This window comes from Mustela erminea, chromosome 4 (genome assembly GCF_009829155.1).
Source record: "Mustela erminea isolate mMusErm1 chromosome 4, mMusErm1.Pri, whole genome shotgun sequence".
Lineage (NCBI taxonomy): Eukaryota > Metazoa > Chordata > Mammalia > Carnivora > Mustelidae > Mustela > Mustela erminea.
In genome coordinates, this window is record NC_045617.1 from 144,363,323 (window position 1) to 144,377,267 (window position 13,945).

Sequence of the window (13,945 nt, forward strand, 5' to 3'; positions counted from 1 at the left end):
CCCTCCCCCAGAAGATCAACAAGAAATCCATCCGAGACCAAGTTCACCTACCAAGGAGTGCGGTTTCAATACCAAGGAGAGCAGCAGAATTCCAGAGGAGGAGAAAGCCAAGCACGGAACTCATGGCTTTTTCCCTGTGATTTTTTTTTTAGTCTTGCAGTTAATTTAATTTTTTTCTTTTTCATTTTTTTTTTTTTTCTCGCCTTCGGGTAAAATTTTTTTTTTTTTAACTGTTACCTTTTTCTTTTTTAACAATTTTTTACTAGTTTATCTAATATATATATTTTTTCTTTTTTACATTTTTCTTAGGTGTTTTCCTTTTTTTTAATTCTTTTCTTTTCTTTTTTCTTTTTTTTTTTTTCTTTTTTTTTCTTTCTTCCTTTTTGAACCTCTTTTTATCCCCTTTCTCCCCCCTCAGGATTTTGGATCTCTTCTAATTTGGTTAAAGCTTTTTTTCCTGGGGTTGTTGCCACCCTTTTAGTATTTTACTTGCCCCTTCATATACTCTTATCTGGACAAAATGACAAGACGGAAAAATTCAACACAAAAAAAAGAACAAGAGGCAGTACCGAAGGCTAGGGACCTAATCAATACAGACATTGGTAATATGTCAGATCTAGAGTTCAGAATGACAATTCTCAAGGTTCTAGCCGGGCTCGAAAAAGGCATGGAAGATATTAGAGAAACCCTCTCGAGAGATATAAAAGCCCTTTCTGGAGAAATAAAAGAACTAAAATCTAACCAAGTGGAAATAAAAAAAGCTATTAATGAAGTGCAATCAAAAATTGAGGCTCTCACTGCTAGGATAAATGAGGCAGAAGAAAGAATTAGTGATATAGAAGACCAAATGACAGAGAATAAAGAAGCTGAGCAAAAGAGGGACAAACAGCTACTGGACCACGAGGGGAGAATTCGAGAGATAAGTGACACCATAAGACGAAACAACATTAGAATAATTGGGATTCCAGAAGAAGAAGAAAGAGAGAGGGGAGCAGAAGGTATACTGGAGAGAATTATTGGGGAGAATTTCCCCAATATGGCAAAGGGAACGAGCATCAAAATTCAGGAGGTTCAGAGAATGCCCCTCAAAATCAACAGGAATAGGCCCACACCCCGTCACCTAATAGTAAAATTTACAAGTCTCAGTGACAAAGAGAAAATCCTGAAAGCAGCCCGGGAAAAGAAGTCTGTAACATACAATGGTAAAAATATTAGATTGGCAGCTGACTTATCCACAGAGACCTGGCAGGCTAGAAAGAGCTGGCATGATATTTTCAGAGCACTAAACGAGAAAAACATGCAGCCAAGAATACTATATCCAGCTAGGCTATCATTGAAAATAGAAGGAGAGATTAAAAGCTTCCAGGACAAACAAAAACTGAAAGAATTTGCAAATACCAAACCAGCTCTACAGGAAATATTGAAAGGGGTCCTCTAAGCAAAGAGAGAGCCTACAAGTGGTAGATCAGAAAGGAACAGAGACCATATACAGTAACAGTCAACTTACAGGCAATACAATGGCACTAAATTCATATCTCTCAATAGTTACCCTGAATGTTAATGGGCTAAATGCCCCTGTCAAAAGACACAGGGTATCAGAATGGATAAAAAAACAAAACCCATCTATATGTTGCGTCCAAGAAACTCATTTTAAGCCCGAAGACACCTCCAGATTTAAAGTGAGGGGGTGGAAAAGAATTTACCATGCTAATGGACATCAGAAGAAAGCAGGAGTGGCAATCCTTATATCAGATCAATTAGATTTTAAGCCAAAGACTATAATAAGAGATGAGGAAGGACACTATATCATACTCAAAGGGTCTGTCCAACAAGAAGATTTAACAATTTTAAATATCTATGCCCCCAACGTGGGAGCAGCCAACTATATAAACCAATTAATAACAAAATCAAAGAAACACATCAACAATAATACAATAATAGTAGGGGACTTTAACACGCCCCTCACTGAAATGGACAGATCATCCAAGCAAAAGATCAGCAAGGAAATAAAGGCCTTAAACGACACACTGGACCAGATGGACATCACAGATATATTCAGAATATTTCATCCCAAAGCAACAGAATACACATTCTTCTCTAGTGCACACGGAACATTCTCCAGAATAGATCACATCCTCGGTCCTAAATCAGGACTCAACCGGTATCAAAAGATTGGGATCATTCCCTGCATATTTTCAGACCACAATGCTCTAAAGCTAGAACTCAACCACAAAAGGAACTTTGGAAAGAACCCAAATACATGGAGACTAAACAGCATCCTTCTAAAGAATGAATGGGTCAACCAGGAAATTAAAGAAGAATTGAAAAAAATCATGGAAACAAATGATAATGAAAATACAACGGTTCAAAATCTGTGGGACACAACAAAGGCAATCCTGAGAGGAAAATATATAGCGGTACAAGCCTTTCTCAAGAAACAAGAAAGGTCTCAGGTACACAACCTAACCCTACACCTAAAGGAGCTGGAGAAAGAACAAGAAAGAAACCCTAAGCCCAGCAGGAGAAGAGAAATCATAAAGATCAGAGCAGAAATCAATGAAATAGAAACCAAAAAAACAATAGAACAAATCAACGAAACTAGGAGCTGGTTCTTTGAAAGAATTAATAAAATTGATAAACCCCTGGCCCGACTTATCAAAAAGAAAAGAGAAAGGACCCAAATAAATAAAATCATGAATGAAAGAGGAGAGATCACAACTAACACCAAAGAAATACAAACTATTATAAGAACATACTATGAGCAACTCTACGCCAACAAATTTGACAATCTGGAAGAAATGGATGCATTCCTAGAAACATATAAACTACCACAACTGAACCAGGAAGAAATAGAAAGCCTGAACAGACCCATAACCAGTAAGGAGATTGAAACAGTCATTAAAAATCTCCAAACAAACAAAAGCCCAGGGCCAGACGGCTTCCCGGGGGAATTCTACCAAACATTTAAAGAAGAACTAATTCCTATTCTCCTGAAACTGTTCCAAAAAATAGAAATGGAAGGAAAACTTCCAAACTCATTTTATGAGGCCAGCATCACCTTGATCCTAAAACCAGACAAGGATCCCACCAAAAAAGAGAGCTATAGACCGATATCCTTGATGAACACAGATGCGAAAATACTCAACAAAATACTAGCCAATAGGATTCAACAGTACATTAAAAAGATTATTCACCACGACCAAGTGGGATTTATTCCAGGGCTGCAAGGTTGGTTCAACATCCGCAAATCAGTCAATGTGATACAACACATCAATAAAAGAAAGAACAAGAACCATATGATACTCTCAATAGATGCTGAAAAAGCATTTGACAAAGTACAGCATCCCATCCTGATCAAAACTCTTCAAAGTGTAGGGATAGAGGGCACATACCTCAATATCATCAAAGCCATCTATGAAAAACCCACCGCAAATATCATTCTCAATGGAGAAAAACTGAAAGCTTTTCCGCTAAGGTCAGGAACACGGCAGGGATGTCCATTATCACCACTGCTATTCAACATAGTACTAGAGGTCCTAGCCTCAGCAATCAGACAACAAAAGGAAATTAAAGGCATCCAAATCGGCAAAGAAGAAGTCAAATTATCACTCTTCGCAGATGATATGATACTATATGTGGAAAACCCAAAAGACTCCACTCCAAAACTGCTAGAACTTATACAGGAATTCAGTAAAGTGTCAGGATATAAAATCAATGCACAGAAATCAGTTGCATTTCTCTACACCAATAGCAAGACAGAAGAAAGAGAAATTAAGGAGTCAATCCCATTTACAGTTGCACCCAAAACCATAAGATACCTAGGAATAAACCTAACCAAAGAGACACAGAATCTATACTCAGAAAACTATAAAGTACTCATGAAAGAAATTGAGGAAGACACAAAGAAATGGAAAAATGTTCCATGCTCCTGGATTGGAAGAATAAATATTGTGAAAATGTCTATGCTACCTAAAGCAATCTACACATTTAATGCAATTCCTATCAAAGTACCATCCATCTTTTTCAAAGAAATGGAACAAATAATGCTAAAATTTATATGGAACCAGAAAAGACCTCGAATAGCCAAAGGGATATTGAAAAAGAAAGCCAACGTTGGTGGCATCACAATTCCGGACTTCAAGCTCTATTACAAAGCTGTCGTCATCAAGACAGCATGGTACTGGCACAAAAACAGACACATAGATCAATGGAACAGAATAGAGAGCCCAGAAATAGACCCTCAACTCTATGGTCAACTAATCTTCGACAAAGCAGGAAGGAATGTCCAATGGCAAAAAGACAGCCTCTTCAATAAATGGTGCTGGGAAAATTGGACAGCCACATGCAGAAAAATGAAATTGGACATTTCCTTACACCACACACAAAAATAGACTCAAAATGGATGAAGGACCTCAATGTGCGAAAGGAATCCATCAAAATCCTTGAGGAGAACACAGGCAGCAACCTCTTTGACCTCAACCGCAGCAACATCTTCCTAGGAACAACACAAAAGGCAAGGGAAGCAAGGGCAAAAATGAACTATTGGGATTTCATCAAGATCAAAAGCTTTTGCACAGCAAAGGAAACAGTTAACAAAATCAAAAGACAACTGACAGAATGGGAGAAGATATTTGCAAATGACATATCAGATAAAGGACTAGTATCCAGAATCTATAAAGAACTTAGCAAACTCAACACCCAAAGAACAAATAATCCAATCAAGAAATGGGCAGAGGACATGAACAGACATTTCTGCAAAGAAGACATCCAGATGGCTAACAGACACATGAAAAAGTGCTCCATATCACTCGGCATCAGGGAAATACAAATCAAAACCACAATGAGATATCACCTCACACCAGTCAGAATGGCTAAAATAAACAAGTCAGGAAATGACAGATGCTGGCGAGGATGCGGAGAAAGGGGAACCCTCCTACACTGTTGGTGGGAATGCAAGCTGGTGCAGCCACTCTGGAAAACAGCATGGAGGTTCCTCAAAATGTTGAAAATAGAACTGCCCTATGACCCAGCAATTGCACTATTGGGTATTTACCCTAAGGATACAAACGTAGTGATCCAAAGGGGCACATGCACCCGAATGTTTATAGCAGCAATGTCCACAATAGCCAAACTATGGAAAGAACCTAGATGTCCATCAACAGATGAATGGATCAAGAAGATGTGGTATATATACACAATGGAATACTATGCAGCCATCAAAAGAAATGAAATCTTGCCATTTGCGACAACATGGATGGAACTAGAGCGTATCATGCTTAGCGAAATAAGTCAAGCAGAGAAAGACAACTATCATATGATCTCCCTGATATGAGGAAGTGGTGATGCAACATGGGGGCTTAAGTGGGTAGGAGAAGAATAAATGAAACAAGATGGGATTGGGAGGGAGACAAACCATAAGTGACTTTTAATCTCACAAAACAAACTGAGGGTTGCTGGGGGGAGGGGGTTTGGGAGAAGGGGGTGGGATTATGGACATTGGGGAGGGTATGTGCTTTGGTGAGTGCTGTGAAGTGTGTAAACCTGGTGATTCACAGACCTGTACCCCTGGGGATAGAGTATTATGCCTCCATCAGAAAGGATGAATACCCAACTTTTGTAGCAACATGGACGGGACTGGAAGAGATTATGCTGAGTGAAATAAGTCAAGCAGAGAGAGTCAATTATCATATGGTTTCACTTATTTGTGGAGCATAACAAATAGCATGGAGGACATGGGGACTTAGAGTGGAGAAGGGAGTTGGGGGGAATTGGAAGGGGAGGTGAACCATGAGAGACTATGGACTCTGAAAAACAATCTGAGGGTTTTGAAGGGACGGGGGGTGGGAGGTTGGGGTACCAGGTGGTGGGTATTATAGAGGGCACGGATTGCGTGGAGCACGGGGTGTGGTGCAAAAATAATGAATACTGTTATGCTGGAAATAAAAAAAAATAAATAAATTTAAATTTTTAAAAAAAAAACATAGAAAGAATGTTGAGTTTGGTCACAATGAAAACAAACAAGGAATTCAAGAATAATCTCTTGGGTTTCACAATATCATGCTCACAACTTCACAGCAAATGTCTGAGATTAAATTGTGACATTTCCAGACTGAGAATCCAGAGCCCTGAACACTCCTCCTGTTTTATTTCCATAATGTTTGAAGAATGCTGGTGGTCTTGTAAGAGAACCTGAATAAGGAGAGGAAATAGCCAACATTGGGGAATGGTGGAGGAAAAGAAAAGCACAGCTACCCTCCTTCTACAAGAAAATACAGCTGCTCAGCCAAGAGTAGTCTTTTCCTGTGCCAGAGCATTTACTGGGGTGCAAAAAGAGAATAGTAAAATGTTATTTTTATTTCATTAAAAATGATATCTTCTGTGTATATCTGATATATTATTACAGTAGCATATGTACATAATTCATAAATGTGTAAATATATGTTTATTGTGGTTAACTAAAATTTTGTGTATATTTACACACAAAGTATAAGATTTGTATTTATTTTTAAGTTTTTTTGAAATACCTTTTTCATGATAGGAGCACACAAGCAAAACATTCGGCGATCACTGATAATTTTCCCTCAAAATCACTTCTTTGCTGGAGGCTTGGGAGAGATTTTAAGTGGTAGAGAATCATATCACTGACAAATGTGTCGTTTAAGATTGAATGTCTTTTTTTTTTTTTTAAGATTTATTTGAGGGAGAGAGAGAGCAAGAAGGCAGAGGAGGGGCAAAGGGCGAGAGAGAGAGAGAATCTCAAGCACACACACACCCCCGCCCCCAGTGCAGAGCCGACCGGGGACTTGATCTCACGAACCTGAGAGCATGACCTGAGCTGAAATCAAAGGTCAGACACTCAACCGACTAAGCCACCCAGGTGCTCCCATATAGATGTGTTTGATGACTGAACGGATCTGGCTGAGGAAGAGGACCTTCTTCCTTAACACCTTCCCTGTGCTAATTAAGATCAGTGCATTTATTCGCCCAGCATTTACCGCGATGCACTCTGTAGAGCACTGGGCTGAGCAGTGAAGGAGGGGAGGACACGGGTCAGACCGAAGTCTGTCACTCACAGAGAATGAGACTGTGGAGCAAGGATGAGTGAGGCTCTGGGGAGGGGTTCTTCGATCAGACCTGGGGCGTCGGGGAGATGGCTCCGACGGGGAGACTTTCATAGGTTGGGGAGCACGGGGCTGTCCTGGATTAGCAATCAAACAGCCACACTGAATGGAAAGCATTTGGTGTGCTGGAGAAAGCAGTTAGTTCCAAGAGGCCAGATCCCAGGGTCTTCAGCGTACGACTGGAAAGGAGATCATAAATGTTCTTAGATATTATGCAAAAGGGTCTGCGCAACAGCCGGCAAAACCATCACCGCCATCCCCATTTCTAGATATGAAGAGACTGAGCCCCAGAAAACTCAGTAAGAATGTGGACATAGCATAGAGCTGGCTTCTAAGCCAACCTTCTTTATACCTTTCAACCTGTAACTCTTAGAAGTATAAAACCAAAAATGCAGCATAAAACGCTTGCCGGCATTATTGGTTAAATGTCATGCGGGCTTGCCAAAGGTAAGTTGAGGCTCCTAATAAGACTTAGAATTGTATTATCGCTTTTTTTAAATCAGTAGGTTTGAGAACTTAGAGTGCTCACAACTGTGGTCACGAGAGCCGAGTGGCAGACCGAAATCTATGTGGCTCTGTATCTCCAGTGTCTGAATAGCGCCTAAGTCATAGCAGGTGCGCCATAAATGCAAAGGGGGAAGAAAAGATTTATTTTCTTTCTAGAACAAAATAAGTCCATTAAATTTGAATTCAGTCCAGGAAGTTGATTAGAGAAGCATGCACGCAAACACTTTTGAAATAAACTTATGTCCCTTAACGATGGATTTGGCATTTTATTTATGAAAAGGGGCATCTTTGAAGTTCTGGTTGACAACTACCGAATGCTAATATTGAACAGAGCATGGTCATGGAAAGGACGCAGAAGTTAGGAGTTCAGACAAATGTAGATTGGTTCTACTCTTTATCTGACCATGGATAAGACCTTATGGAACCTTGGGTAACTTCTAGGAGTTTCAGTTTCCTCATCTGTAACATGGGAATATTAATACTCCTTTGCTAGCATTGTTGGAAGGGCTAGAAATATAAATGACATGTAAAGTCCCTGTCACGTAGTAGGTGTACAGTAAATCACAGTTTTTGTTTTCTGTTTTCATGTTTTGAAAACTGTGGTGCACTTCCCCAACAAATGGTGATTTTTGTTGGATGGGATTCTGAGCTCATACGATCTGTGAACATGTTCTATAGCTGTATAACTTTCTCAACATTTGTACGGTACAATTAAACACAGAATAATCCTATAGGAACAGATAACTAGCTCAGGGGTTTCGTATCTGTGAAAATATCATTCGTCTAATAACTAAAGTCAGAATAGGGTTAAAGCAACACAGAGAACAGTAGTGAAATTGGTTTAAACAAATCTGTCTGTTTATATTAATTCCCTCCACTTTCTATAGAATGAATAGTTTTATTAGAAAATAATCTGTGTGGGGATCTCTTTTTTTCTACACGTTCTATCCACTTTCCCTACGTAGACTCTCTTACTCTCAGTGCTTCTTGTTGAGTTGGGTTCTTCACAGATAACAGTGAATTTTAAGCATAGTATTTACAGCATTCTTCATTCTGTGGGGAAATTGATTTGATGGGAACAGTAGATTTGGAGTTCTAGCCTGGGGCCCTGTGGAGAGTTTATAGAAAAAAACAGATAACTGGGCAAAGTAAACAATATCTATACAGAACTTATCATCTCCCCTCCAGAGAAGGCCAGCGGAGTCATTCATTTGCTGGGTATCTTATTTTGTTAGAAACATATATCTCAGTTATAAAATCAGTTGCAGACTCCACTACATGACTTTATAAAACACACGCTTGTAAGCCTCACGAAGGTTCCGCGCACTCGAAGCATCCTCCTCATCCCCTCGAGAATCTTCCATTAGAGGCTTGGGACATAGGAGTTAATAGGGTTCGTGATCCCCATTCTGTTTTCTTCCAAGCAGATTTCCTAAGAGTATTAATTTACACATTCTATTCCAATAGAGACTTTAATGCTAAAAATGTCAAATTATTACCCACATAATTTTTGTCACTTATTAAAGTCTCAGTTGTCAGAAGTCCCCCTTCACCTGAGATATTTGCACGAGAGGCACTCCAGCCTCTTTGCTGTTACCCCTGCTTTAGTCCAGCACTCTGGAAATTCTGTGTGCAAATCTCCATCTTTAGGGGAACAGGACCCTTTGACCTCCAACTCTTCTTCAGTAAAGACAGGGTTCATCCTGCTTAGTAGTAGACGCTAGTCAAGTTCTAACAGTCCAGTCTTCTTTGCCTTTGCATCAGCCGCACATTGTCCCCATGTTGTTTGCTCTTCTAGTGGCAAGGAATTTTAAGAAAAGGAAATATCCCATATTGTAATGGGCTCTTGTTTTGTGGCAAGAGTTGGAAGGTCTCAACAGAGGGCCCTTGACAGTTTGCTGGGCACTAGTTAGTCTCTGTGGTTAAAAAGCAGAATGAGAGGACGAGGGGTCCTCCCGTAGACCTCCTGCCTTCTTTCTGGCTGCAGTGGAGCTGGCAGCCCAAGGTCAAGGTGTGGGCCCTATAGAGCTCTACCTTAGAACCCTGGAGAATAAATCCATTGATTTACAAGAGGTTCTCCCTGATCTCAAAGGGTGATGGAAAGTAGGTTCAGAAAGTAGAATGGTGCCTGCCAGGGGCTGGCTGGAGGGGAGATGGGGAACGCTTCTCTAGCGGGTATGGAGTTCTAGTGTTAGGAGATGAGAAGAATTCGGGGGATGGATGGTGATGATAGCTGAGCTGTGTTCTTGAGCCTGGTGACTTAGTGGCTTCAAGTTCCCACTGCTTCTCCTTGGGCTCTTGTTGACTAGATCAGCTTGATTCCTCTCCACCTGTTAACACCATTTGGAAACTGCTTTATCTTTGGGGAAATCTGATTTTAGAAGACTCTGCTGTACCATGACTTTGTCCTAATGAGCCTCTCCTTGGAAAGATTCCCGTGAAATATGTAGCTCTGGTACAAAGTGCAAATTCTCTCCTTCCCAATAAGAAAGTCTTCCCCAGATTAAATCGTTCACTCCCCTGCTCCACACTTTCTCAAGGTTTCACATCTTGGTAAAATGCATAGTGATCAATATGGCCGCAGGTCTCTGTGTGATCTGGTCTTTGTCCCCTCTTAAACCTCATGCTTTCTCCATCTTTCTTACTCTATTCCAGCCCCTGTGGCCTCTTTCCTGTCCCTCTAAGCCGGCACAAATGCTCCCCCGTCAAGTGCTTTGTCCTTGTTCTTGTCATAGCCTTCTCAGATGCCAGCTACGGTTTTTCAGCCTGACGTCAGTGAGTCAAGATGAGTAATAATATTAAAAATGTGCGTGGTCTGGGAAACCTTGGGGGGCTCAGTCCGTTGAGCATCCGCTCTTGGTTTCATCTCAGGTCATGATCTCAGGGTCGTGGGATCAAGCCCTGTGTTGGGCCCCACACTCAGCCAGGGTCTGCTTGAAGATTCTCCCTCCCTCTGCCCCTCCCCACAACTTGCACATGCACGCGCACGTCCGCTCTCTAAGTCAGTCTTTAAAGAAGAAGTGCATTCATCATGGTGAGCCCCGAGTAATGCATAGAATTGTTGAATCGCTGTATTGTTCACTTGAAACTGACACGGTTAAATATACTGGAACTGAGATTAAATAAATTCCTACCTTCTCCCCCTCACCCTTCTCGGCTTCATTCTCATCCTTACAACTCATCACTGTCTCGTGTACTGTTTAGTTTGAAAATGTATCCTATCATCTGCTTTTAGAAGCATGAGCCACCCGATGGCAAGATCTTCCATTCATGGTGCTCATTCCTGTATCTCCAGCCCCTACAATAGTGCATGGTACATACTAGGTGCTCAACGAACATTTGTTGAATAAATGAATGCGTGAATGAAGGACAGACTGAAGGATGGGCTCAGGGCCACTTACTGCCATTCCTGATGGTCCTTGCCCAAGAGCAGCCAGCTCATCCTCCCCCAGCTCAGAGATGCTCTATACACTCTGATTGTGCTCCCGAAAGCCTAATGTCTGATGGATCCTTTTTTCATCCGTCATTGACCTAGCGGGGGGTAGGCGGGTGGATGCAGTAGGTATTCTGCGGCTCTTTGCATACACAAACTGATTCTCTCCAGCCTCACCCTCCTGTGGATACAAATGAGATTGTATTTAACTGAAACTTACATCGTAGGGGCTCTCAGCTTTTACCCCTGTAACTGCAGGACCTCAACCCATCTCCCCCAGTTTATTTCTTCCATGTTCTTCCGTGCCAACTTTGCCAAGGCACCTGCCCATATCTCTGCTGCCAGCGCCCTCTCCAGAAAGATCGCCAGCATGCCTGGCACCTGAACTACTTAAGGGTCTTCTCTACTCGGTGGTGGGGCTTCTCTGTGGGCTCTGGAGGGGTGAGGGGAGGAAGGCAAGCATCTCTGTTTCCACTCAAGACTTCAGTGACCACAGCTGCCTTGAGGCGGCCTGGGTCTATACGTTCCAGCGACACAGTTATGGAGAAACACTCAGGCTAGCGGGAAGCAGAGAACTCGCGTCCTCTCCTTGATCCCCGCCTCCCCCTCCCCTTCCAGGTGCTCATGTGAAGTAACACCCCGTCCCTCCTGCCCGCGACACATGACAGAGAGGTCTCTGTGCAAGCTGGAGGCTGGGCTTCTGAAGTTGTCACCCGTGGGCTAGACGTTTCCAGTCTCCGACGGAACAGGCTGTCAAAGAACTCATCGGCATCCAATGCAGAGAGTCCCTCTGTGCAGCCCTCTTCCTGTGACCCTCCAGGTCACTCAGAGGGGACCCGGAGGCAACATTTACTCCTGCTGGGAGCACAGTGCCCGTTCTCTCAGGCTTCTGGCCAATCTACAGCCTTCTCTGCACAAACCCGCTTCTTTCCTTCTTTATACATAATCGCGGAGGAAAAAGCAGAGCCCAGCATAGCTCTGATGGACCTACGGCCGCTTGCCCTGAACTCAAAAATTCATATTCTCACTCAGGACAATGAAGAGATGTCTAGAGAAAAAAATACCACCCTAAGGTGTCATCTTCCCATAGTGTCTTCCTTTACTTTTGAGATCCAAGACGATGCCCTTTCCATACTCCTCCTGGGAATTTAGACCCCTCTCTCCCAACCCTTCGAAGCCTCGGTCATTTTGTGATACCCTGCAGAGCCTCAGGCATGGAAAAATATTGGATCTTAACAAAATAGTGCAAATACTTCCAAAGGGAATCAGCTTTTTGTTCCTGCCTCTTTTAATGATTTGGCAGTAGCGGAAAGAGGCCGGTGTGATACAAACAGTAGAGCTGGGAGATGTGGCTGTCCAAAGCAGTCAGTGCTTGGTGCGACCTCTGAACTGTGAAAGACAGCAGCCCTGGAGTTAGGAGTCCGCAGCAGTGAGCTCCTGAGCCCGTGCGGGGGACCCCAGTTCCATCTGCCCATGTCACCATGTCACCCCGCGCTGTGTCCGCTGACTCTCCCGTTCCTCTGCTCTGCACGTACCCTCCTTTGCCGTCACGTTAGGACAGCCAAAGCTCCCCATGTGTGCTCCTCTTGGAAGAAGGATCAAAACTGAGAAAACAATGGGAAGCCACTGTCCTCAGAAGAAGAGATGTAGGACTTGTCACTGTCCGGGAAAGTGGCCTGCGACGTGCACCCGGAATCCTACACGAGCTCTCCTCTTCTGAAGGTGGTTTAGTGAACACGCGCGCAGCAAACAGATTGGCTGCCCCAGTGGGTCCCCAGAAGCTTCCAAATGTCATAGAGAGGGACCTGCAGGCCACCGGCCAGCTCCCGTGGGAGCTCGGTGGGAGGCGGTGGCCTGCTCTGCTGTCTCTCAGGCACCAGTGTTTCTCGTGGAAAGGGTGTTTGAAAGTTGCTGCTTGGAGAGCAGCAACTTTTTTTTTTTTTCCAGAAAAGGGAAACTGTTTTTCTTATCAAATGTCTTGTAGCCTTGTGACCTGAAACAAAGTATCATGAAGGTTTGAATGCCCTAAACTTCAAAAAACAAAACGATCCCTGCGTGCTCCAGCCTTCAAATAAGAATAAGGCTCCAACTCTCCGTGGCCTAAGTGGCGCACACGGGTTCTACTCAGAATCACTGCTGATCTATTTCTCCTGGAATAAATGCAATGCCATTATGTGTTGGTGACAACAGAAATAAGCTTTGGCCAGGTCTGTGCATAGTTTGGGGATGAAGAAAATAAGTTCTGAAAGGCAATGGGTAGTGCTGATTATAGATTTTTATTAGGAACAGATGTGGGGCTACGGCTGTTCGTGGTGGACAAACTTATCGAAACAAGCAGCTAAGAACCACATTACCTTCTTTTTTCAGGAAAGAGAAATAGTAACAAGTTGAGTTTGTCACCTTTTTCTTCCAGGGACGGCCCGATCATGAAAAACACACTCTGAAAACATTTCTCTGTGCCTCTGTCGAAGAGGGCACAAACGCGGCACTGTGTGTGTTAACATGTCTGCAGGCAGAAGCAGAGGTTTGGAAAGTAATTCTAACAACTTCTTTTACCCCTGTGCTAAAGCTTCAGATCTCTGCACTTTAAGTTTATTTATGGCCGCTGCCTTCTAACTGGTGTGATCCTCTTGGAGTGCCGAGGTGTCGACCCTGCGTTATATTCTGTTAGGATGCTTTGCGAGAATATTCCAGGGATGTTTTGCTCTTCCTACAAGGACAGCCTCACCGTTCTGGATCCCTTCCTGCCCAGTCTGGGGCTAGGTCGGCGAAGGGGCAGGCTTTAGACATCACAGACCATCGCCGTCTCTCTCTGCCATCCTTTTTGGTCACCATGCATGGCGAGTCCTTCACTTAAGGACACTCCCCAGAAATTTCAAAGGAC